The following is a 24,783-nucleotide window of genomic DNA, read 5'->3' on the forward strand; positions in this document are numbered from 1 at the left end:
TATTCTATAAACAAACAAACAAACAAATAAATAATCCAACAAGTGATTGCCTTTTTCATGCATTGAGGATGCATGTAGGGTACAAGAAGGGTTTCATTCCGTATTGTTGCAGAAATATATTCCCTAAAATGATGCTACGTAGTTTGGGTGAGAAGTGCCACGCTGCTGATGTGCTTTAATGCCAGGCTGCTGATCTAGACTTAATTTTATTGTAGGGTTCCGAATTTTGATCAGTTTTTTAATAAGACAGATGAGAACTTATTTCACTTTTTAATCTTGGTGAATGCTGAAATGAAAAATAATGGCAGTTACTTAAAGTTAAAATAATAAACTATTTCATTGTTCATTGTTTCTGAAAATCCTCATACTTGTCTTTTAAAATAATTTCATGACATTTCACGATTGTGGCAATGATCAACAGCTTTTGAGCTTTTTTTTCCTATCTCTTCCAAAAAAAACTTTTGTACGGTAGTTTTTGTTGTTGTTGTTGTTTGTTTTGTTTTGTTTTGTTTTTCCTTTCTTTCTTCTTACTTCAGAATTGGCTTTGATGTGAAGGCACCTGTCAAAGACGTGAATCATGTGGGATGATAACTTTCTTATTTTAATCAGGGATATGTAACATTAAATATTAGGTGAATCTTGGAAAGGATTTGTTGTCATCTTATTGATTGTTTTTGTTTCTTTGAGTGTGCAATGAAGTGTCTCCATATAATATGCAAGCTTCTGTTCCTTTGCATTCTAACTTCTCTTGTTATAAGGTGTTCTAGTTCCGAAATTTTTAATGAAGAGCTGCAGATAACAAACCAATTCATGGCAGCCTGCAATTTAGCATCATTTGGTACAGCTTTACATTTAGTCCAGTATCCTTTACCTCTGCTGCTTTTCTTAATTAATTTATTATGGTTTTCCAAAAGCCTGCCTTTACCATAGCACCATTAAAAACGTTTCACTTCACGCTCATTAAAATGGGCATTATTAAACATTATAATGTTAAGTATATTTGGTCTGGCAAAAGCAAAGTTTGCCTAAGTAATCATCTCTCTCATAATGGTATCTTCTGGTAAAGTATATCAGAGAATGATATACATTAAATTCAAATATTTTTCCCATTTGGCATAAACAGAGCCTTGTTTTGTCTCTAGGAAGCAATTTTTGCCATGTCACCAAAAACATTCTCTTTTACTTCCTATCTGATTAAAAACAAACAAACAAACAAACAAAAAAACCACACTCTACATCAATTCACTGTTCATCTGAAACAAGTACAAAAACAATTAAAAAGTGCAATTCCTGCAAGAGTAAGTTGATATATCTAAATGACATTTAGCATACTTTTTTTCTACTGCTCTAGGACTGTATCTTCATATACTTTGTGTAGATTTGCACATATTATACTATACTTTGTGCAGATTGTGAGGTTTATATTCAGCTTTCAGATCATGCACTCTTACTGTAAAATAACCTCTGTATTCACAGGATTTAATAGAACCCTTTTTAAATTAGGCTATGTCTATCTTACACAGGCTTCCTGTACATAAGGGCATGAAATCTCCTATAATGGAAATAAAAGTACAGTATTGTCTTCTATTGGGTCATTTTAGTTCCTTATTTTTGTTAGGGCCTGTGGAACAGAAACAACTGATCTTGACTTTTGACTGTTAAAATACTCCTCCCAGCAGCAATTACAGGCTATCAGTTGGGTGCTCACTAAATATTTCATCAGCATCTTTAAATTTATTTAACTTTCCAAATGCATCATTTGTATTTACAGTACTATCTGGACAAGACTATTTAGAAACTATGTCAGGTTTCTAGTTCAGATACAACTATTTCAATATAATTTACCATTTCAAAAACCCTTAGTGACATCTACTCATGTTAATGAGGACCCTGGTTCTGCAGTGATCTGTTGTAAAATTTCCTGTGTTCATGTCTTTGCTGAATGCATAACTTTTATCATGCTTAATTGTATTTTGTTTTCACCCACCTTTAGCATAAGCATTATTCTATTATTCATAAAATTTGTGTGAAAGGAAAAGAAGTAACACAAAGATGGATGAAAAATAAATCATACTATGAATGGACAAAAACAAATGATTATTTTAAAGATTTGCTATCCCTGCTAACAGTTTATGGAAAAACAAAGATTTTGAGTGAATGTAATTCAAGCTTTGGAGAAAATGAGAGCATCTATGCATACATATTTGTCAGCTAATGAATCAACTGGAAAAAAAATATATTTTTAATTGACTGTGTGTACAAAACACTGTGCTAGTGAAATAAGATTAGAGGTCTTGTGTTTCAAAAAGGTTTATCATTAAAATATTCTTCACTAACATAAATAGTCATAGAATTAAAATCAAACTATCTCTTTGACTTCTTGGATTTTAGAAAAAAGTGGTGACGTGAAGCTATGTTTCAATTAGAGGAAACTTCCAAGTTAAGTACGTATAAGAGAGAAAATGATCTGGAATTTATTCCAGAAGACAAGTCTGATCATGCTGGTGAAGACTGAAGTCCCTGTTGGCTTGCCATGGGCAAGTGAGATCACTACCCTGCCTCAGGCATGGGCAGTGACTCAATTGTAATGTGCTACAGAAACTTGTCATTTCACATTATTAATTTATAATGAAAAGCAGAAAAATGAAAACCAAAACTTGGCCTAATACAGTAAATGCATTTCTTGGAATAGTATTCATCTGTAATATTATATCCATCTATGTATAATCTCTGACATTTCTGGAATAAGAGGCATCAAAATATATTTCCTTCCTTCAACAAACTTTGGCTCAGACTTGTTCTCAGCCAGAGATGTTGTCTGTACCCTTTGATGAATATTTAAACTGTTAAGGCTGTGTCCTGTGTAGCACACCTAAGACATTTTTCATAGAGTTCATTTATGATGATTGTCAATATCAGAACTACTTCAGCAGTGTAACTGCACAGCAGATTTGTGTAGAGTCAGGCAGCACCTTTTTGAATAGGAGTCATATAAATTTGGGTTCTACATGGGCAGATATCTTTCAGAACCACCGATGCCTCTCTTACTCGAACATTTTTCAAATGCATGCCTTAGCTTCAGGGGCACTTAAAGAAGACCTCCTATGTAAGCTGCAAACTCTGCAGTTCAGGCAAATTCCCAGTTATTGCCCCCAGCTGTCTGTTCCAATAATTCAGTAAGACTGAGTGCAGGCACACAGATTCACGCAGAAAGCTGTAAATAATTATCTTGGAAAGGGTTAACCTGAGATCACAAAACTCAACAGCTGGCAGAAGATTCAAGAGAAAGGAAGGACCATGCTTTCCTATTATTGTAAATGGAATATAAAATTCACAGAGTATCTTCCCTTCCTTTGAAAAACTTACCAAATTAATGAAACTATGATTACTTCCATGTATTCTACAGTTTTTTTCTTTACAAGTATTTTGTCTTTTGCTTTAAAATGGATTACTGTAAAATTAAGTATGCCTCTAACCTATGCAGAATGTGCTTATTAAAAATCAAGCTGTCTAAAATACCGAGCTCAACATTTCCAAACATCCTACCTTTGCAAAAGTGCTTTTATCAGAGCTGAATGCTCTGCTGATCCTTGTGCAGAAGATAGAAAGGAAATGAAATATCGGTGACTTGCAAACTGGAGTTGATCGACCCCATATATAATTGTACTTTAAAAAGAAAAATATAAAGAAACTACCTTTGGATTGAGTTTTTGGACTATAAAGGGACTTAAAATGGAATTTTCTTTAGAAGTTAATTTTGTATGGTACAGAGAACAAGCATAATATATTGAGTCCTATTAGCTCAATACTCATCTCCCAAAGAACCATGGACCTCCCCAGGTAATGATCCTGGCTTGTTAATGAACACCAATCTTCATTTGTTTAGGGTCTACCATTAGTTTATTTCATTTCATGCCTCTTATTTTTTGCATCTCAAAGGAAAGTAAGAGTTCATTCCTACACACTTTCTTATCTTTCTTTATTGCTAAAAGAGAAGAAAGCGCATCTGCTAACCAGACTAATCCATCTTGGTAGTAGCAATTAATTTAATATAAAATTAAATTTAAATCTGTGGGTGCTGTTCCACAGTATTCCTGTTTAGTCATCTCCCTGCTGCATGACCTTGTCCAAGAAATACACAGAGAAAAGCCTACAGAAATTCATCGATGAGAAAAAGTTACAGTAATTCATTGCTAAGGTTACCTCATGTCATAGCTCATTCCTGTAAGACAAGTTTTGCTGTCTGTGATAATGAGAAAAGGAGCCTGCGGTTATAGGGAATACCATTTCCTTCAGCAGCTCCCAAGAGTAGAGCTGTATTGAGGACAGGTAAAGCTCCTTCAGCAGTTCCAGGTAATCTCAGGAGTTCTTGGTGGGGGAGAAGATGGATTTTCTCACTTTCACTGGAGAAAAAGGGAAAGTTTCTCATCTTTTCAGTCTTTTTGTCAGAGATTAATGTGTGGAAGTAAGGAAAACAGATGACCAAAGCCTGACTCACACTGAGAGAGAGGTTTGCAAGGGAGCTGAAAGTAATCTCTAATTCCTAGTCTGCTTTGTCAGTTTGTACACAGATCCAGTATGAAACAGTAGCTTCAGAATGCATTAGGAGGGTTCACTCCCATGTGCAGTTTTGCCATTTACGTGCATGACAATATGTATGAGAATGTATGTGTCGCATACATGACACTCACTTTATTTAAGTGCTTAAAGTTTTACCTTATTCTAGACAGGTAAACAACTCCACTAAATTCAGTGATAGCACTGTACACACAGTTGTAAATTTGATGAATAGGAAGGTTTTACTAGAAAGAGAGAACTGACCTGGTTTCAAATGCTATTGTAATCGTTTATCTTCATCATAAATCCTATTTCACAGACAGGAGAGGTGACAAGCAGGTCTCTTGTACCTAGGGAGAGAAAAGAAATCAAAGGTCTATAATATGCAGGGATATTTTCAAAGATCTTGAAATTGGATACTTGAGAGAGCTATTTTTTACTTTTGTCTTTCAAAGTAGGTGAATATCTTATTTTTATTGCCACTGGGTATCCAAAAGTACATATGGTATGCTCAGTTGCCAATGCAATCAGACAGTGCTCCAAAAAGAGAGATGCTAGCTGTCTTTTTCTGTTACATGGTATGAGAAATGAAAACAAACTTATTTTCTAATTCTTTTTAAAACCAACTCATTTTCTGACATGGTGTCAGAAGTATGATTTAAGACATCAACATCTTTATTCAGAACATAACCAAGTTAGTTTTATTAGCGATATATTCATATAAGTGTAAGGATTCAGCTTGGGAATTACACTATGTGTTACCTAATACCCATTTTATGCATTTAGATAGCATGGTAAAAGATTAGTGAAAGAGGATTGAGAAGAGGTTAATTTACTACATGCACAACTTGGATTGCTAGCAATAAAAATGATTAATGACAACCAACTCATGAAGAAGCAAAGCTGCGGTCAGCATAGCCCTTGTGAATTAAATTTGTTTCTTCTAAGAGAGGAATAGCTTTTGTATCCAACTTCAGCCAATTAGACTCTGAAAGCATAATGATAAAAGTCTTTCATGTACTTCCTTTATTTTTATCCACATATTTCTGTTGTGTCAACTCAAACAGCTGTTTGCAACACAAAACAAAACAAACAAAACAACTAAACTGAAAACAAACTTGAATGCTTCCAATGCATCTGACTTTGAATAACATTAGTGAATCAATGCCTTGAATCATGACTGCACTATGTGTACTAAAAGCAGTGGAAATACAAACAGCACATAAATTCCTCTGATTACCAGAGAAAAAAAAAATAAATAAGAGACTAAACAGATAAACTGATAGCCCCACACACACACCTTTTTTTTTTTTTTTTTTTTTTAATGTAGCTTTTCTATTACTGTAACTTGATTTATGTTTTCCCTTCTAATTCCCACAATGTAACTTATAGCATTAAAATGATGCTGCAGCACAAAACCTCAGAGTAGTGAGTGATCTCTGCAGGTACAGCTACACGTTGACTTACAGGGATGTCAGAGGATAGGAGGATAGTTGGTACAGACTCTACGTATGTGCCAATTAAATAACTGTCTCATTTTGGGGGCTCAGAGAAGTATCTAATATTAGCATTTTAAGTATTGGTATATGCAAACTGTTTGTGTAGTCCTGGAAAACATAGAATAGAAGGAATAACATAACATAACATAACATAACATAACATAACACAACACAACACAATAAAATAAAATCCTGAATTAAACTGCAAGAGGTCAGCTTAACCTGCGACACACATCATTATGAGTACTTAAAGTCCAAACTGAACTGACACATTGTCACAACCATGTAATTCTTATGCATTTTCCAGCTTTGTTTATTTGCTTTAAAGCAGTCAAAAGTTTAGCCTGTAATTTCACCTAGTCATGCCATAGTCTATACATTTCAGAGAAAATTGGATTCTTCTCTGGCACAAGAGCTGCGAAATGTATAAAAAATTAAATTGATTCTGCTATAAAGAGATATTACACCAGGTGAACTACAGATAGGACATATTAAAATAAAACAAAACAAAACTGCCACCACAACAACAACAAAACACCTTAAACAACACATAAGATTCTACTATGGGAATAAACTGAAAAATGCACAGGAAGAACAGGGAGCAAGACTATTGGTGAATATAACAAAAATACAATATGAATACATTAAATTCACCTAAGTATCAATAAAGCAACTGCTTTCCCAATAGATTTATGTTATTTCTGGAAAAGTATCAGCCTATAATATTTGTAAATGTATTTGCTGCTACATAGGCAGATATAGCATTCATTCCACTTTATCTGAAAATGGTATTAGAGTTAAAACAAAAAAAAAAAAGGAACATATCTTCAGTCAAGAGTCAGAGAACATTACTCACACACTGTTCAGACAAGAAAAAAATTCTGAAAGGAAAAAAAATCCTTCCATCAATTCACAAGGGAATAATGCTGTTTACTAAAGTGGGAGTTGGACTAGAAAAATATAACAAAAATACTCCAATGTGCTCTCATTATTCTTTCCTGTGATTGTGAAAACAGCCTTTTCAGGAGGTTACAAAAGGTTGTGTTCACACTGTCAGTCTGAAGATCAAGGTTTGGTGTGTGAGCCAGCTCCCACTTTAAGTTGGACTTTTCCCATGAAGCTAGTAAGAATGTGTGTCCAAGTCTAGTCTAAGCACACAGAACAATACACAGCCTTCTGAGATTAAGATTTGCACATGAACTGAAACCTAAAAAAAATGACAAAATACAAATAATTTGCAGTTTTTACCTACATAATATAAACAAACCTATACACAGAAAACATACTATTTGTAGCATATAATAAAATTTACAATTAAAAAAGCAAAAAACCAAAAAAACCTTTGTCTCAAAATTTGCTGTTCACTTCCAAGCACTTAAACTGGAAAAAAAAAAAAAAAAAAAAAAACAACAACAAAAAGAAGTTGTACGCAGGAGGCACAGATTGTTTTAAAATTATTTCAATATAAGCAAAACATATACCAGTTCAAGTGCCAGAATCTCCGCTGCTATGACCCTCTCACCTCTAGAACTCTGTGGGGACTATACTGATTTTTTTGCTCCTCTAAACTTTATAATTATTTTCAGTGTTCACTCTTAAAGTTAATTGGGAAAATGATCCATTTTATCTTGATCATAACTCTTCAAAACCACTTTAACCATTTATATACAAAGATTAAACCCACTGTTTTTTATAGTAAAATTCTATGATTCAGCCTTGCTTTGTGTGCAAGGGAATTTTTCCCTGTAGTCTCTCACTTTGGCAGCAAATGATAGACAGGATTATGCCCACATTGCTTTTGGAAATGATTCTGCAATCTTTTTGCATGAAATAAATGAGAACTCCAATTTTTATGTTTATATTGGTCTATCTTTACTCACTTTTCTCACAAAATAGGACATGCAGGCAAGTTGGATGAAATAGTGCTGCATTTAGGCTTTCAAAGTCCTTCCCATTTTTTTTCTTCCATTTTAAAGAGCAGATTTTTCTCCCAGATATGTTTTAGCAGCTTTCGTAGAAGTCATAAAAGTCATACATTTGTAATGGAGATAAAAAATGTTTGCTATACAGCATAAGCATATGGAAGAATTTGTATGTGTTTTGGAAAGTTTAAATGCCCGTGTACAGCTATAGTTTGTGACACTGGTGCAAAATACTTCTTGAAAGTTCTGTGGTTAACTGTACCACATATAGTAAAGTCAGTCTGAACTAATTCACAAAATACTCTAATTAGCTTAAAAATATCCTCCTTTCCACTTGGAATATCAGGTTTCTATTCCAAGCAGTTTTGCAGAAAAATCACAGCCTTTCCATATAGCATTTTAACAGAAAGATTAAAAGCATGAACTGAGCAGAGTAAAGACAGAGTTATTCACCAAACTTCAAGTTGGAAAATGAGACTATTTGCAAATAAAGCCCACAAAATTGACCCTTTTGACCTTAGATGGGCTCAAATCTAAGCTCCTTTTCTGCAACTTCAACAGCTAAGAAAAATCCTTAAGGTTTTTTTCAATAATACCTTACAAGTAAACACCTCTGCCCCGATCTTCTTTTCTAAGGAACAGCTGGGATGTCCCTCTGTTGTACTAGTTCCTTATCTCCTGAGTGCAATTTTCTGATATATATCTGCGGTTGGTCAAACAGTTCAGAAAGATGAAAATGAGAGAAGAACTTAATTTAATGTTATTTTCATCACACTGAATCAGAAATGCCTCACAATGGAATAATTGCTATCATTTGATAGCAATAGCTATCATTTGCTACCTATCCCCTAGCTCTGAGTTTCTGATGGCTGTTAAAAATCAGCAGGAACCTGAAACTGGCATGTGTTATTTGGTGTCAGGTTTAATGTACGTGCAGTCACATTCCAAACAAATAGCTATACTCAAGAAAAAAGCTAATAATTCTTCAGAATAAAAGTGTCTGAATCTGTACTTTCAGTCTACTTCAGGCCACAGATAAGAGATACCTTGGAAAGGTTCTCTGTACTGTCCATCACTTTCAGTTAGACATGCAACCTTTTGACAAAATTGTAGATCTTGCTCTGTGCTGGGAACTCACTGCAATACAGAGGGCAAGATTGTTTTTACGGCTCTATTGCTGTGTGGTAAACAAAACTAATGGTCCCAATTTTTTGATTAGTCTAATTACATTATGGCCACATTCTGACATAGCAATCAGATAAATCAGCAAGCAAGAGGAAGCTAGGTCAGATGCAAACCCAATGCAAAAGAAACAGAGCGGGTTTGTCCAACAGAGTTTGAATCTCAGGTATAACTTTGACCATGCTTTTTGTCAAATGCTGCATAACAGCTAAAAGATTTTGTGGGGAATATCTTCCCACAATGAATACGAAACCTCCAGTACATTCCTAGACAAACTAGAACAAAGAAATGAAACAAACCAACAAACAAGCAAAGCCAACCTTCTGAAAACCAACCACTTGTCAACTTAAACCAAAAACATGACTATTCATTCCTTGTAAGGTAACCAGGAACCAGTGTCTGTGCAAATTTTGTGCATGTATTTTCTCAGTTTGTGTTGTTCATCGTGGAATACCTTGGAGAACTGGCAAATACCTAGTGGCAGATCACTAAAGAATTATTACAGAATATCCTCCCTATGGGATACTTTCCAAGTTGCACTAAATCTCAGGGTTGATTGCAAAACCTGAAAGATATTAAGTTTTTTGTAGTGGCTTCAGGTAGATTGAAAGCTTTGAGGGCTGATAAGATCTTTAGGAAGAAAACGAGCAAAGCTCTCTCTATTTTTTTTTTAATTTATTTTTTATTTTTTTAATCAAAGCAGGTCAGAGCTTTACAGCTTTTCATTTCCACTCCATGGCTCCAAATATGATTTCTTACACATACAGCACAAAGAATACCTTTGAAACAAAAAGTTCCTGAGTAAGGTCTAATGCTTTCAGTACTAGGTAGCTCATAGACTGATTTTCAGTGGTACTCAACACATGAAGTTTTCAGTGTAATTGATGTGAAAGCAGGACCAGTGAGGCAAATCAATAAATCTCATCAGTGAAAAGATAAGAAAATTTTAAACTAGTTCTCCTTGAGAAAAAAAAATAAATTAAAAAAGATTTTTAAAAAAGCAAAGAAGCATCGGTTTCCCAATCTCTCGCTGTTTCTTTAAAGGGACATTAGTTACTGATAATTCTGATACAAAAAAAAAAAAAAAAAAAAAAAAAAAAAAAAAAAAAAAGGAATAAACAAGGGAATAAAAAAGGGAATAAAGGGAATAAAGAGAAAAATTCTCCACCCTCCACCCCCCCCCCCCCCCCCCAAAAAAAAAAAATCAGTAATACCTGATAACCTTAACATATTAAGATTTAAGAGCTTATTTGTAATTGCTTTTCCCTGCATGCTCAGATATTTCATAAAACAAAGCTATATCTATGGAGGTACTCATTAATTCAACACTCCACATCTTCCTTTTTCTTTGGCTATTTCACAGGAACAATACACGATTCTTTTGCTGACAGATAATATAAGTATTTTGTTCACATAGAAAAAAGTTTGAGTAGTTCTGCTCTAAGTTAATCTAGTCATGCTGGTGACCTGTGGTGTTTTGTGTGAGAAAAAGTAACTAAATTCACATTTTAAGCCACAAGAATCAGCAAATATTTGCCACCTAACCTACGCAGTTATGGAGAGAGAGAAAATGGCACAATGTGGTTAAAGGAAAGTTTATTACTTTTATAACACACCGCTAAACACTTCATCATATTGGCTTTACCCTTGTTTTTATTCTTTCTGCAATTTGTCTTGGGATTCACAGAAACATATTGGACTACAACCTTTTATTTCCTTTTTCAAACTATAAATATTGAAAAAATACTATATTGCTCAAATTGAAAGTAGACTTTAACATTATAAATTGAAGGTGTTTGGGGACTGATTCATAACACCACATATGACTGTGTTTAATCCAATTTGTCATGCTTGGAACATGCATATAGTAACTAAGACTTTGTGTGTTGTTTTTCCATGATGAAATCAAACTATTTCCTAGCAGAAAAAGCCACTGTAAGAATATAAAAGGCCTTAAGTCATTAGGCTTTGTAACAAACAAAGCTCAGAGTTTCCTACTTTATTTAGATGTTTACTCAGACTCTTTAGCATATCTTTGTTATGATATAGCTTGAATACAGCTCAGAAAGCTATGTCTAAATACTGTTAGAAGGATGAATGGATTTTAATTCTACAATTCTCCAAAACAGCAAAAGCAAACAACAACAATGACAAAAAACAAACAAACAAACAAAAAAAAACAACACTAGCCTACACAAAACCTAATGTGGTCTCTTGCAGCGTGGATGGATTTGAATGTTGTATACCAGAAGTTAACATCCTAGTCCCTCCCCTCAACATATAATTTTTATTTATTCTATTTTTTAATATTCACTTGTAATAAGTACAGCAATAATAAGAAATAATGTAAGAACATTCCAGCCATGTTTCTCCAAAGCATAAATACAAATATTTATCTGTTTGGCATATTTTTTTAAAACAAATGCATAACATTGGGTAGTGCCATAACCACTCTGCAAGCACTTATAAGCAAGGTGGCAAGGTCTCTTCACCTGATACTATTTTTCGTGATAGTCAAACAGGCAACTGACATTAAATTCTTATTATTTTTTAATCATATTGTTCAGGAAGAATGTTACTACTACAACTATTAACATCTATAGGTTTAATAACTTTTCCTTATTCTTCCAGTTTGCAAAAAAAAACAATACTGATATTTGGGCTATTTTGCTTTACTTTCCACTAAAAATAATTTTGGCATGAGGACTGTAGCAAATTATCTAGAAAATTCAGGAACGTATCTGATGATACTTTCCATATGAGGCTGATGAGCATACATTTGGATTCACAGTCATCCATAGAGTTATACTGATTTATACCAGCAGAATTCTGGCATTTAGGTGGCAAGGAGAAATGGAATGAGCAAAATACAAAACAACTTTTTTCCAATTTTTATGGTATATCTAGAATTGTCCAGTCATTATTGCCATCCCAACTTGATTATCTATAAGTTAGTATATATTTTGATATATAATATTTGAAGGGTCCATTTTGCCCCCCCTGCTGTTTAGGCACTGAAAATATTAATCATATGTAAATGACTAAGGGAAAACATATCTTACTGGCATGATTTTTTATTGAGATACTGTGAACACCTTGGTTATATGTCCCACTGTACCTAAATTTTACAAAACAAAAGATAAACTAATGTTTCTCACTTGATTCTCTTCTGTTAAAAAGAAATCAGTGAAGTGTAAATTTGGTTTTGTTTCAGGATGAAATGAAAAACAAACATCCAGTTTTTAATTGCTTGGTCCTCCACCATGTGTATGGTTTCTTCATCCTTTGCACACACTTTCTGCAGTCACAGTCTGTGAACACTGCTAATCAACACAATTACCATCTCCTATTGCATTTTCATCAGAAGGTTGGTATAGGGGGATTGTTTAATCTTGATTATGTATTGATTTTTTTCAATGTTAACATCCTCCTCTGAAATGGAGTCATGAACCTGACTTCAAATTTAAATAACTGCATTGTCATTAATGAAAAAGTAACACATCATAGTAATTTAAAGGGAGCACAAATGAATGTTTGAATATTTATCTACCTTTATGAACTAAAAGGTAATTATACAGCACTCATTTTTTCCGAGATTTTTTATTTAATTTAAGGATTTTTAAAGTTAATCTTCACCATGTTAGAAAACAAGACACAAAATAAACAGCTGCAATTGCAGTTGTAATTTTTGTAGCCACATCAGCTTGATTCTCCCTAACGTGTGTATGATCACATCCCTGTCTTGAAATTACATAGATTCCCCAGTCACATCACCATTAGAAATATTATGCTAATCAGTTCTCCCCACTTCCAGCAGTCCTTTTCAGCAGTTTTAGAAAATCTCTAAACACAGAAAGGAGTGAAAAGTTGTGCAACTGTGGAGGGCGAAGAATAGAGAGAAAGACAGTACTCAGGAGGACATGGATTACTTCACAACAAATTTTTTGTTTGAAAAACAGCAGGTGCCGAAGGGTAATAAAATTGAGTGGAAAGCTGAAATGAATACAAGTGTTGTGAATATAGTGAAAGTGTATGGCGGCACTACTCTGCAATGAGTCTAACTTAATAGACATTGCTTTGCTGCTTGTTTACAGTATTCATTGTAATTAAATATTAAATTCTGCCATATCTCAGTTACAGGCATTTATGAATCCACCTTTGAGTAAATTGACAGTTCTAAAGCAATACCACAATATCATTAATCTATGCACAGGTGGTGTCCCCATCACAGTTTGAGCTTTGCATGGTGCAGTGGAGATATACGTTCATAAGTTTTACAGTTTCAAGATTCAGGTTGTCTTTGAACTACATTATCACTGTTTACAGTTAGAGATAAAATATGACATCTTTCAAAAACCAAATTTTAAAGATGGATGCACTTTAAGGTCAACTGAAAATGTTTCACTGCAGTAGCACATGTTTAAGCTTCTTAGCAACAGCTTAAAGCAAATATTATGGTTAAATGAATAGCTCTGGATTGAGATGCACTGCAGAACCTAAGGGAAGTATTCATATGGTGGGAGACATAGCACTCTCCATGTGTTTGATACCATATACGTCAAAGTAGGACACCAAATATGTCAAAGAACTTGGATAGCATGAAGCTCTGTAAGCAGAGAATTGCATAGATAAAACTGCTAAGCAAGCATTTTATTTTGTTCTAACTAGATAACCCTTAATTTCTGAGAAAAAGTGAATGAATAATAGTCTCTATAAAACAAAAAGGTGTAATGTATAATTCCCTATTTCTTTTTTTTTAGTCTAAAATAGTTTAAAAGACATAGGAATAATTGCCTCAAGGAGAATGTGTGCATGAAAGAATGCATTACTTAGATCATGAAATATTTTCTAAGAAATTACATGCTGATGATAGTAGATGTAAGAGTCATAGTCTCATCTGGAAAATGCAGGTCAACCTTATAGCATGGGTCTCATACTTTTTAAATTTCTTTTCTATTCTGTATACAAACAATAAGGGCTTAAATAATCCTATTTTCCCCTTTCCCTCAAAGAGTTCAAATATTTGTTTCCATGAGTGTTGTTTTTAAGTCAAAACAACAGATTAATAGGTTCCTACCTCAGTTCTGATTGTTAAAATAAGTACATTTGTTACATTTGTTACCTCCCCATCATATAAAACCATGTTCCATTTGATTTTTTTTTTTTTTTTTTTTTTTTTTTTTTTTGATGAAGTGCAACTTCACTGTAATTTCTGTCTTCTGGAATGGAAATTGTCTATCTTCCCTTCATACTTATTGACTGAATTAATTTCCGTTTTCTTCAGATACGGTTATTTCCATTGCCACTAGTTATCTTGTTTCCATCCTCATGCTTCACTTTATCACTCTTACTGAAAACTTAGCTAATGTATTCCTTCAGTTCAGGGGTAATATCTTGATCAGCTCTAATCTCATCTTCATTGTCAAAGCATAAAGATACTATTTTATTTTATGACTAAAAGACCATTTGTATCAGTTTTAATTTCCCTCCTAAAGTATAATTGTGTTTTTCTTTTGACAATTATTATTAGTTAAATCTGATGGTCCCTCACCTTCAAGATACAGCCTTCTGGGACATAAATTCCACTGTTTTCTGTAGGCTGTGTTTTTTTTTTTTTCTAATATCCTTTCTTCCATTTAGGATTGCAACATTTACCTTGAAGGGTTCCTTCACACCCCCTCCTTGCCTATAATACAAGATGTGTTGTTACCAATGTTATGCTCCCACTACAAATACTTGCTAGGTGTCACTCATAGCAGTTGCCAGTCACTCACATTAAATTTCTTGACTGAGTTATTGAGTGAGTTTAAAACAGAAAAATTAGAAAGATGTAAAATGCACTCCCTCAAACAAAGCAAAGCAAAACAAAACAAAGTAAAATAAAATAACAATATCATCCTATCATCCATCACAAAAATTATTATCATTCATGATGAAATTTTGCAAAGCTTTTTGGACCATAGATATTTTTGAATGAATACAGAGGAATAAACCAACCAACACTCAGTTAACAATGGTGAGCTACATTTGACTGTTTGTTACTTGTCTTTCCTTTAGACATGAGACATCAGAAAAAAAATAAACCAACCCCCCACACACACACAAAAAAAAACAACCACCAAACAAAAAACTGCTAAGTAAGAAATTGTTCACATAGTAATGATGCAACAGTTACAGAATTTCACTTCGGGACTTTGTTTTCTTCCAAAAGAAAGCATTTTTACAGCTCTTATGCCACATCTGCATTTAATCTGACTAATATCATTAAAAAAAAAAAAAAAAAGACAACCTACATGGGCAAGAAACTATGAAGAGATGTTAGGGACTGAAGAGCCCCTCTTTTTCCCTGCTTCAGGATAAAGACAGTATATTAAACCAATCTAAGAAGAAGGAAACTTTTCCTTAATTTTCAGAAGCGTTGCTGTCTTTTATTAAATAGAAAAATTCCCTTTACAAAACATGAAACCTTCCATGGGAACTGTGTAGCTAAGATGTCCTTTAAAGAACACAAACAGTTTCTCCCGAGACTTGAAAGATAATAGAGATGTTGATATAACAGGTCAATTTGATGTAAAATAAAGAAAGTCTACTTTATATTGACATATAATGGAATAGTCCCACTGACAGATCAGGAGCCTTAACCATTCTGCAAAGCTCTGTCTTCATAGTGACATCTTTGTCATTTCATATTGAACCAGTGCGTCTCACATCTTTATGAGAAGCCAATAACTATTCGTAATATAATGCACCTGATACTGTGGCCAAATGCTTTTCTGGCTGAAATCTTCTATTTTGCAAAGAACGTGCAGCTAATTCAATTTAACAGGTAGCTTTTCTTAAAATTGAACCGGTCTTAGCTTCTGCATAGAAGGTAATTTTTCATTCTGATGTCCTTTTTAACAGCTTTATTGTTGAACACTTTAGATACCACTTGGATTCCCAAGACAAAATCAGTTAGAATGCACAAAATATTTCACTCTGAGAAGTAACAAGTTTAAATTTTACTATTTTCCTATTTACGTTCTAGATCTCATTTCATAGACTATCTTCAGTTTTTGTTCCAGATTTGTTAGAGTAAAAAAAAAACTAACAAACAAACAAAAAACCTTCTAAAAATAAATTAGTGTGTCTGTCAGTCAAGAAATAAAAAAAGATTCTTGACATTGCGATTGTTTCTGATCTTTTGCTTCTGACTTCTAAATGCAATTCTGTCAGCATTACAATGAAAGAAAACATTGCGCATGTATTTTTAAAATAAACATCTGTGGAGGTTACCTAAAGAAGCTTTTGCAAGCAAATAAATGTCATATGACATACAGGAGAATTCCATGAATTTCTTTAGGTCCATCATGTTCTACAGTGAGCTACCAGGAGTTGACAGTTCTGCTGGTCTCAAACCAAAATGTCTCCTCTCCCTCGCCACCCACTGTCACTGCACTAATATGGAAGACCAATTTTGAAAATGTGCCTTTCCAAAATATTCTCTTTAAGGTATGTTATTACAGTTTTGTCCCCCATTTAGATTTTTGCTATAATAAAACTTCATAACTTCAGATAGAATCACGGGTTCATTTACTAAGATATTAATACTGTGGGAAATTGGATGCAAACTACCAATAGAAGATGTGTCTATGATGGTGTTAATTTCTTATATTTTGCAATCTTCTGTTACTAAATTAACATCTGAAAGTGAAACTAATTAGAAACAGTTGAACCTATTATATTGTCTTTCTAGAGAGAAAATATGAACAAAAAGAGAACTGGGGGGATTATACAGAATACCTTTTTTAAAACTGTTGCACATTTCATCTTTGAAAGATCAGAATCTCACTAAGTTTTTGAAAGGTCTCTAGAGCAGCAAAGGCTGATTCTGGAAATTCTGAGAAGAGCAAGAAGCAGAGATATTTCTCCTAGGGATTTGAAGATTTACTGTAATCCAGGAAGCAATTAAAAAGTTGTTAAACAGAGAAAAAATCTGAAGGAAAAGACATGCCCTGAAAAGCCACATTAGGCATCAGGGAGAACTCATTTCAAATCTTTTATTTTTGTATAGTCTTTTTCAGAAATTTCTCTGTTTTAAGAGAATTCATTTTTCCTACAGTACTACTAATAAACCTTAGTTTGAGACTAGCACACAGAGAATCCCATGCCCCACCTTATAAAGTTATATCACTATATATTGATATATCTTCTAGATACACATAGAAGATACACATGTATCTTCTACCTATATTTATAAAGCATATAACATATACATATATATATATATTTTTTTTTTTCATTTGTTTGGAGAGGAGTGTACTTTTCAGAGATATTTGTGTAACTGAAATGGACTTTGAAATGATGACTTTTTTCAAAACAGATTTTCCCAAAACAGTTTCTGATATCTTAATCTCTATAGACATTTTATGCACCATCTAGGTGGAAAAGACAAAATTTACTTGCACGTCATTTACTTGCTCAGCAATCTGACAACATCCACAGATCAGGCATGCTATGGAAAACACAAAAGCACCATGATTATGCAAAATGATTCTGGTTTAGTTTATATATCCCGCAACAGCAGTTTAAATTAAGACAACTGATGTACCATACAGTTAAATCACATCTGCCTTCTGTTGAAGAAATTTGTCAACTTCTCCTAGATATCTTAAGTCATAATTTAAACCTAGAGAGGAAATCCATGAGAAACAACCCCTCAATAAAATAAATAAATAAATAAATAAATAAATAAATAAATAAATAAAAATTCTAAGTCCAGATTCTGAACATTTACTTTATACCACCTTCTAACTTACAAATTACCTATTCCTTGCCATTCTACCCACAAGTGCTAAGAGCAAATTGGGTGCTTAGACCTCATTATGTTTGACATAATGTCTCTGCTAATAAAAATTCTCCATCACTTGAAACCTGGTACTTTTTATAACTACTAAGCGCCAAAACATTGTTTAGACAATCAAACACACCATAATCACAAGAGAGAGTGATTTGATGTAAGATTATAGAATGAAACTACAGTAATGATATATTTTTACATCTCTTTCACTAGAGGCTGAGACTGGGAACACTGCAGGCTAGATGCAACTTTTTTTCAGAAGATCTTCCGGGATATACTACACAGGAATAGAATCTCCAACTGTGGTCAACTGAGGGATTTTTATTAGATTTCACAGACTGAAACATGTATTTTTAATACTGGCATGATATAAATTCCTAAATGTTAGTAAATTCCTAAATGGCAAAATAACTACACCCTGTTGGAAAGTCAAGACCATATCCTAGAACAGCTAAAATTGGTATCTTTTACTATCCATACCTCTTATTCTGCTGTAATAATCAGACACAAAGAGTAAGTCTTCAGTGGCTGTCATTCAATAAGAGATTTACACTGAAGACTTTTTTTCCCCACCATCAAATTCATGAATAAAACATGAGTAGAATGATGAGCATGTTAAATCAATATTATAATTAGCAGAGGTCAATTAGAGAGTTCTTGGCTATCAGTTTCAAACATTTCTTCTCTCAAATAAAGACTTTGTCAACTGACAGCATGTTCAATACCAAATACCTAAATGCAAAGATCCTTTAGAACAGAATTTTCCATGCTCTTAAAAGCTATTATTTTTTGTATTTACAGTACATTACAGCTCAGACACTATAAAACTTTTTCTTCACAATATTATGGAATTATTTTAAAAAGCTTTTAACAATTTTAAAAATATTTACTGAGTTTTTTCATAGAACTTGCAGATTTTATCAAAAAAAAAACAAAAACCATTAAAACCCACTGATAAAACCCAGAGTTAAGCAGCTGTATGAAATTCTAAAAGGCATATGTATGATATATATCAAATCTCCCATCCCTTAGTCAGAGGCTACAAATCCAAGTGATAGTGCATGCGAGAAACTAGACTCACAACCATTTAAACGATTAGCATCATATGTTTATTTCAATATTTTTTGCATTTCCATTTCTTAAGAGCATTACACGTCGTTACACCTACAATACAAGGGAAAAAGAAGAATCCAACATAGACATCTTTCCCAAAAGTAATTTTTTTTAATTTATATTATTATTATTATTATTTTTCTAAAAATGGGGATGGAAAGTGAAAGGGAAAGTGTAATGAAACTGAAAAAAGGAGGAGCCCATAAATTGAAATAAATCCCAATCTTCTTTTTAAATCTTGAAGGTATTTCTAGGAGCATAGAATTGATCTATTTTCAGGTTTAACATTTCATTTCTCACAATGTATTTTTCAAAAAAAAAAAGGTTCTGTCAACTAGAATCATGTAACAGATCGTCAGAAGATACAAACTGTTAAATCTCTCTTTATAACAAAACTGTTTATATGGGTCATCCAAGACACTTCAAGTGGAAAAACACTGAATTTCCTTGCATTTCTCTTGACCTTCAGTTGTTTTGCAGAGGGGCCAAACCCAAATAAATCACAATACCATATGCTGCTTTCTTTCTTGTGTTTATAATTAAGCTACACTCTTGAAAGCCACTAATTCTTTTGATTCATTTATGCCCCTGTGCTTTCTTCTAGAATAAAGACATTTACATTTTAGACTCTTCTGTTTTTTTCATGCCATTCCAGTGTTTATTGCAGCATCTTAGCAGAATGATTGTTTTCCAGAGACCTTAACCAAAGACATTTATGGCTCATGTTCTGATGACTAGCTCACTAATAGTTCAATGTCCTTCACAGAAAGTTGTTTTTATGTTCTAATCATCTTTCCAGAGGCCAGAAACGTAAACCAGGTCATTATGAGTTAATTCAAATCAATGTCCAATGACTTCCTAATTTTCATTTCTCACTTGATGGCTTTAGCGTCTGCTGTTGGCAACAGTTCTACTGAGGTACCCTTTAGTAGATATTCTTGGGGAGTTTTTTCATCTTTCTGAAAACATGTTTAATCAACAGGGCAGTAGCATGAACACATACCACCATTTCTTGCTAAAATACCTGGAAGTTGAAATTCTCTTTATTTAAACATTTCTAGTCTACAACTTCTCTAGGATTGACACTGAATAAATGCAGGACAGAAAAAAAAAAAAAAAAAACCAATAAAAATTTAGGCTTAAGTTTCATTCCAAGTGTGCATTCAATTATATTTACTTGCTAAGGAGCAAAATTATCAAGAAAAAAAATGGGGGTCCTGCTGGCCTTTGATAAAAGTGGTGCTCTCAGCTGGTGGATGTAAAACCCAACACATTTCTTTGAATGCTCAATCAGCTTTTGCTATTCTAAAGGAACCAGGTTCCAGTTGTCCTCTGAGAGCTGTGTTGAAATCTGGTGGTTATTTCAGATAACCTCTACTCTTCTCATTCCTTTATCTATTCCTTATTGTGTAGCATACCTACCCAAGTCACTTCTCAAACAAAGGAATGTAATTTGTTTTCCTTAATTTTATCCTTATAATTCTAAGTAAAACTTTAATTATTCAGTGTTAGTCTGTCACTTCTGTTCTGTTTCAGACTCTCCCAATTAAGAATGGTAGCATCTTTAGAAGCTCTGCATTCTGAGCTTCATTCTGAGGCTCCTTGAGGATTTAGTTTTCTTTGAACAGAAGAACCATAGCCTTTATTTAGATTCTGTTGGATCTAGAAATGATCATGTAATCTTAACAACAACACAAATTCATGATTTAGGGCATAATGATACCCAAGTAGGCTGTTCACACAAATTTAATTAGTGCTTACAAGCATAAAATGAATCAGTGTGTGTTGGTTTATTATTGTAATCCTTTCTGTGTTTTTTCCTGTTTAAATACACATCACATTGCTAATTTGACTGATGCTCTTGCATGTTAAATTTGCACTTCAGCTCTATATAAATATTTAACTTTCAGTTCTACATTCACTGTTTTTGTTTGTTTGTTTTTCCAGTTTTGTTAATTTCCTGTTGTCAAACTATCCTTGCTTTCTAGATTGCTGTGTGATAACCACTCATAGTTTCTGTGGAAATAAATGACTTTCAGCCTTTAAGCCTTTCCTCTATTCTATGTAATCCTTTTTTTTTTATTATTTTTTTTTCTGCTGCTTGAAACAAGCAAATTGAAATAAGCAATTTGCCTGACAAAGGTACACATCTCCTCAACTTTAAGCTAAAAAATAATTCAGCTTTATGGATTCATACAAGCTTTTCATAACTTAACCTCAATGGCAGGTGTATAAGTGAGAAGTATTAACATGAATATTATTTGACAATGATATTTAAGTTCTATCCATATATGTTCTTCAGTGACTTTTGGTTCTGATTAAATGACATATTTGACATCTGTCTTGATTATTTGGAACATAATTACTTAGGTTCCCCCCCCCCCTCCCCCCCCCGTCATTTCTCAGGTTTTATCATAAAGCAGCTATTATTAGTTTCCTGCAAGTGCTGATACTGCATCTCACACCTAGCAGACTTCATAAGTATTTATTCATATTTTCAGAGGAATGCATATAGCCATAAATACCCTCCCACTTTTTTTTTTTTTTTTTTTTTTTTTTTTCAGATATTGCTGTGCCTAATATTATATCTAACTGATGTACAGGAAACAAAATACCCATAAAGGAACAATACATTTTAGAAGCAATGGGAACCAAATGATATAAAAATAAATAAAAACTATTTTAATAGATTTGACTTTTTAAGATACTGCCAGTGAGCTTGACAGACAATAAAGCACTCCTATTAAATTTCATGTCTTGGAAAACCTTTCTGTTAAGGAAACATACTATACTGAATATTTCTCTGCATGTTGCTAATGAAGGGTGAGATTTTCTGCTGGCCTGTCTTTTTCTATCTAGTGATAACTGCACATTGGTTTCTTAAACTAAATAGAAGGCTGAGTTTGAGACCCCCTGGTTCGGCTTCCCTGAGAATGATGAGGCTGGAGTGCAACAGTGGAAGCTCTGAATTTCCATGAGGGAGATTTGGAGCAAGCAGCTTATCTTATGGATATAAGAGATTTACTTAAGTATAAATAGTTTTGAAATAATTTGGTGTACACAGACGTTTTACTTACTGTGATTTTTTTTAATTCATAATAAGCACTCTTTCATGCCTCTAGAGTTTGAAAACTCCCTGCTTTCTGTGAGAAAAAACTGTTGTCCAAGAAAAGTCACTTTCAGTGGTTTTCAATGTTGGTTTAATCCAGGCTGAGGGTCATTTAGATCTACTTACTCATACAAGTCTTAATTCTTTGCTGCTTACTACTTTTAGGTTTAGTACTGCAAGACCAGTACCATTAACTAGTACCAAAATGAGCAAGGCTTGAGGACTGCTTTGCAGCTTGCAGACTGAGTGCTGCTAAAAAATTAATTAGAATTTTCATTAATTATAAGCCATATCTACAGCAAGACTCTTCTTTTAAACTACTATGGTGATACAATAAAATACAAAACAAATAACAGCATAATACTAAATTTTTAAAATATCTATTTTGAGAGTACAGTAGCAGGGGATGTAAACTGTGATTCAGTGAACAGATTTGCCATATGGTAAGCTTTTAGTGCCAGCATCAACTGAATCCCTGAAACCAACATTTCTCTTCTCAAGTCAGAATAACAAAACTACTTGTATGGAGAGGGGAAAAACAACATCAATTGATGGCAGATCTAATTTCAGTATAAATTACCTACACCAAATATTTTCTAAGGAAACTATCCTTGCAAATATTTTCTGGCATGAATATTAGATATGTACAGATGCTTCCAAGCTGTACAGGAGCATTGCAATACTATAGGCTCTCGTGCTTTTGCTTTCTAAAACTTGCTGCTCCATCGCTTTCTCTCAACCTAGCTAGCAAAACAGCTTCTCAGCAACTCTTCTGCAGAAGACTCCTGAGGGCTCTGACCTTCTCATTTCCCTCTGTCATGGGCATATTCTGAAAGGCCAGAAATAGAGACTTCCAATCTGTACCCCTACTATGTCACAATTATCAGATTTTTAGAAAAGTATTAACTACATCTATGCATATTGTGGAAAGCACTGATATCCTGGAATGGAGTAAGTGTCACATAACTTGCATGTCCCACTAGAACAGCAAATGTCTGCAGCATGTGTCCTATACAAACATCTGACTAAAAACCAAGAGAACTAATCTTTGCTACCAAAATCTAACTAAGCAGACCAAGGTGCCTCTGAGATTTTCCTGGCATATAAGAAAATTAAGTGGTTCTGTGAAGGCCTGACCCTGATGTCCCAATGAGTTATGTAGGAAAATTCTCCTGACTCCAATGGAGTTTTATCCAACTCTTGGAAAAAAAAATAAATTAAAAAAAAATATATACATATATTTTTGAAAGTCCATCTGTTCTAAAAGTACTATCCTTAAATATATCTGCTACTATATATCTATATATAGTATGTATGTATCTATACATTTCGAACAACACTTTTAGTATTACTTATTAAGCCTCAAAGTGGGCAACTGAATGTAATTTTCTCCATGCCAGAGTAGAATACAAAATATCTTCAATATTTTCAAGAAATGGACCAATATTGCACCACTAATTTTAGAGCACAGCTCCTCCCTGAAATGCCTGCTTTGGATAATTCAGGAAAGGAAATAGCTAGAATATCTTATTTTCCCCAAATAAATGAAACACAGCAATTCATGTGGAGCGGGAAAGAGAAAGGAAAGGAAAGGAAAAGCGATAACTTTAATTTGTATTAAAAAATGCTACGTAATAAAAAACTGAAAATACATCTACGGAATGACTTACACATCTTGTACCAGTAAAATTATTATATATGGAGAACAAAGAAAGCATTATCTACTCTAAAGAGCAAGACACTGAAGAGGAAACTCTCATAACACTTTCAGCATACAACAGACACCATTAAACAGTTTGCAGATGCATACTTTTTAGTTAAGCAGAGAAAAGTTAGATACTCAACACTAGAAATTTCTTTCATCTGATTTTTATAAGATTTTGCATGCATGATCAAAATGAAGGGGAGCATACCAAAAAGGAAAATACTTCTCTTTGCAATCATATCTCTTTTTCTGAAAAAAAGACAAAAAAAAAAAAAGACTACGTAAGGTTCCTTGAATAATTAAAAATCAAAAAAATATAGGTCATGCCTTACTGAATCTTACAGAAACTTAAAAACTTTTTGAGTACTTTTTCTGTAGCTGGAGTACTTGAATGTACTGAATTAAGGTTTAATTCAGATGCACATTAAAACACATAGATCTTATCAAGTTACATGAGTTTGCCGGACTGGAATATTAAATATCTTGAGAAAAGCCAGTCCAGTGGCATTTCTGTGTTGACCCCAGGCTGAGACAGAAACTAAAAAGAATTAAACCATTTAGTTGAATATTTCAGAATTTTAAAGGAGCGTTAGTCTGGCTGGAAAAAAAGATGTCTCTTCCAGGCATGAGGGGATCCTATTTTACAGGAAATGTTTTATGCATCTTTATTCATTGCAGAGTTTCTTCTGTATAATACATCTGTCTTGTTAATGCAAAGTCAGCCCTGGGAATGCCCGGAGATGATGGATTTTTTTTTTTTTTTTAATTCAGAAAAAGAAAATAAGAAAAGAGAGAGAAAGCTTTAGAAATCCCATTGATGCGGAAAGGAGCAAGAAAAGTAGAAACACTACAAATAT

At 33.5% G+C, this 24,783-nt stretch overlaps 1 long non-coding RNA gene across 2 annotated transcripts in view; it reads right to left on the minus strand.

Annotated features, from left to right (window-relative positions):
- Positions 1-3,883: 3,883 nt before the first annotated feature.
- Positions 3,884-24,783, minus strand: part of LOC137858547 (uncharacterized) — a 139,013-nt gene continuing 118,113 nt past the window's right edge. For both annotated transcript variants that reach the window (XR_011097821.1, XR_011097822.1), the window contains 2 exons: positions 4,822-4,907; positions 3,884-4,403 (listed from right to left, as the gene is read on the minus strand). This is a non-coding gene — a long non-coding RNA (uncharacterized lncRNA). The remainder of the gene's footprint in view (positions 4,404-4,821; positions 4,908-24,783) is intronic.

This window comes from Anas acuta, chromosome 6 (genome assembly GCF_963932015.1).
Source record: "Anas acuta chromosome 6, bAnaAcu1.1, whole genome shotgun sequence".
In the NCBI taxonomy this organism is placed as follows: domain Eukaryota; kingdom Metazoa; phylum Chordata; class Aves; order Anseriformes; family Anatidae; genus Anas; species Anas acuta.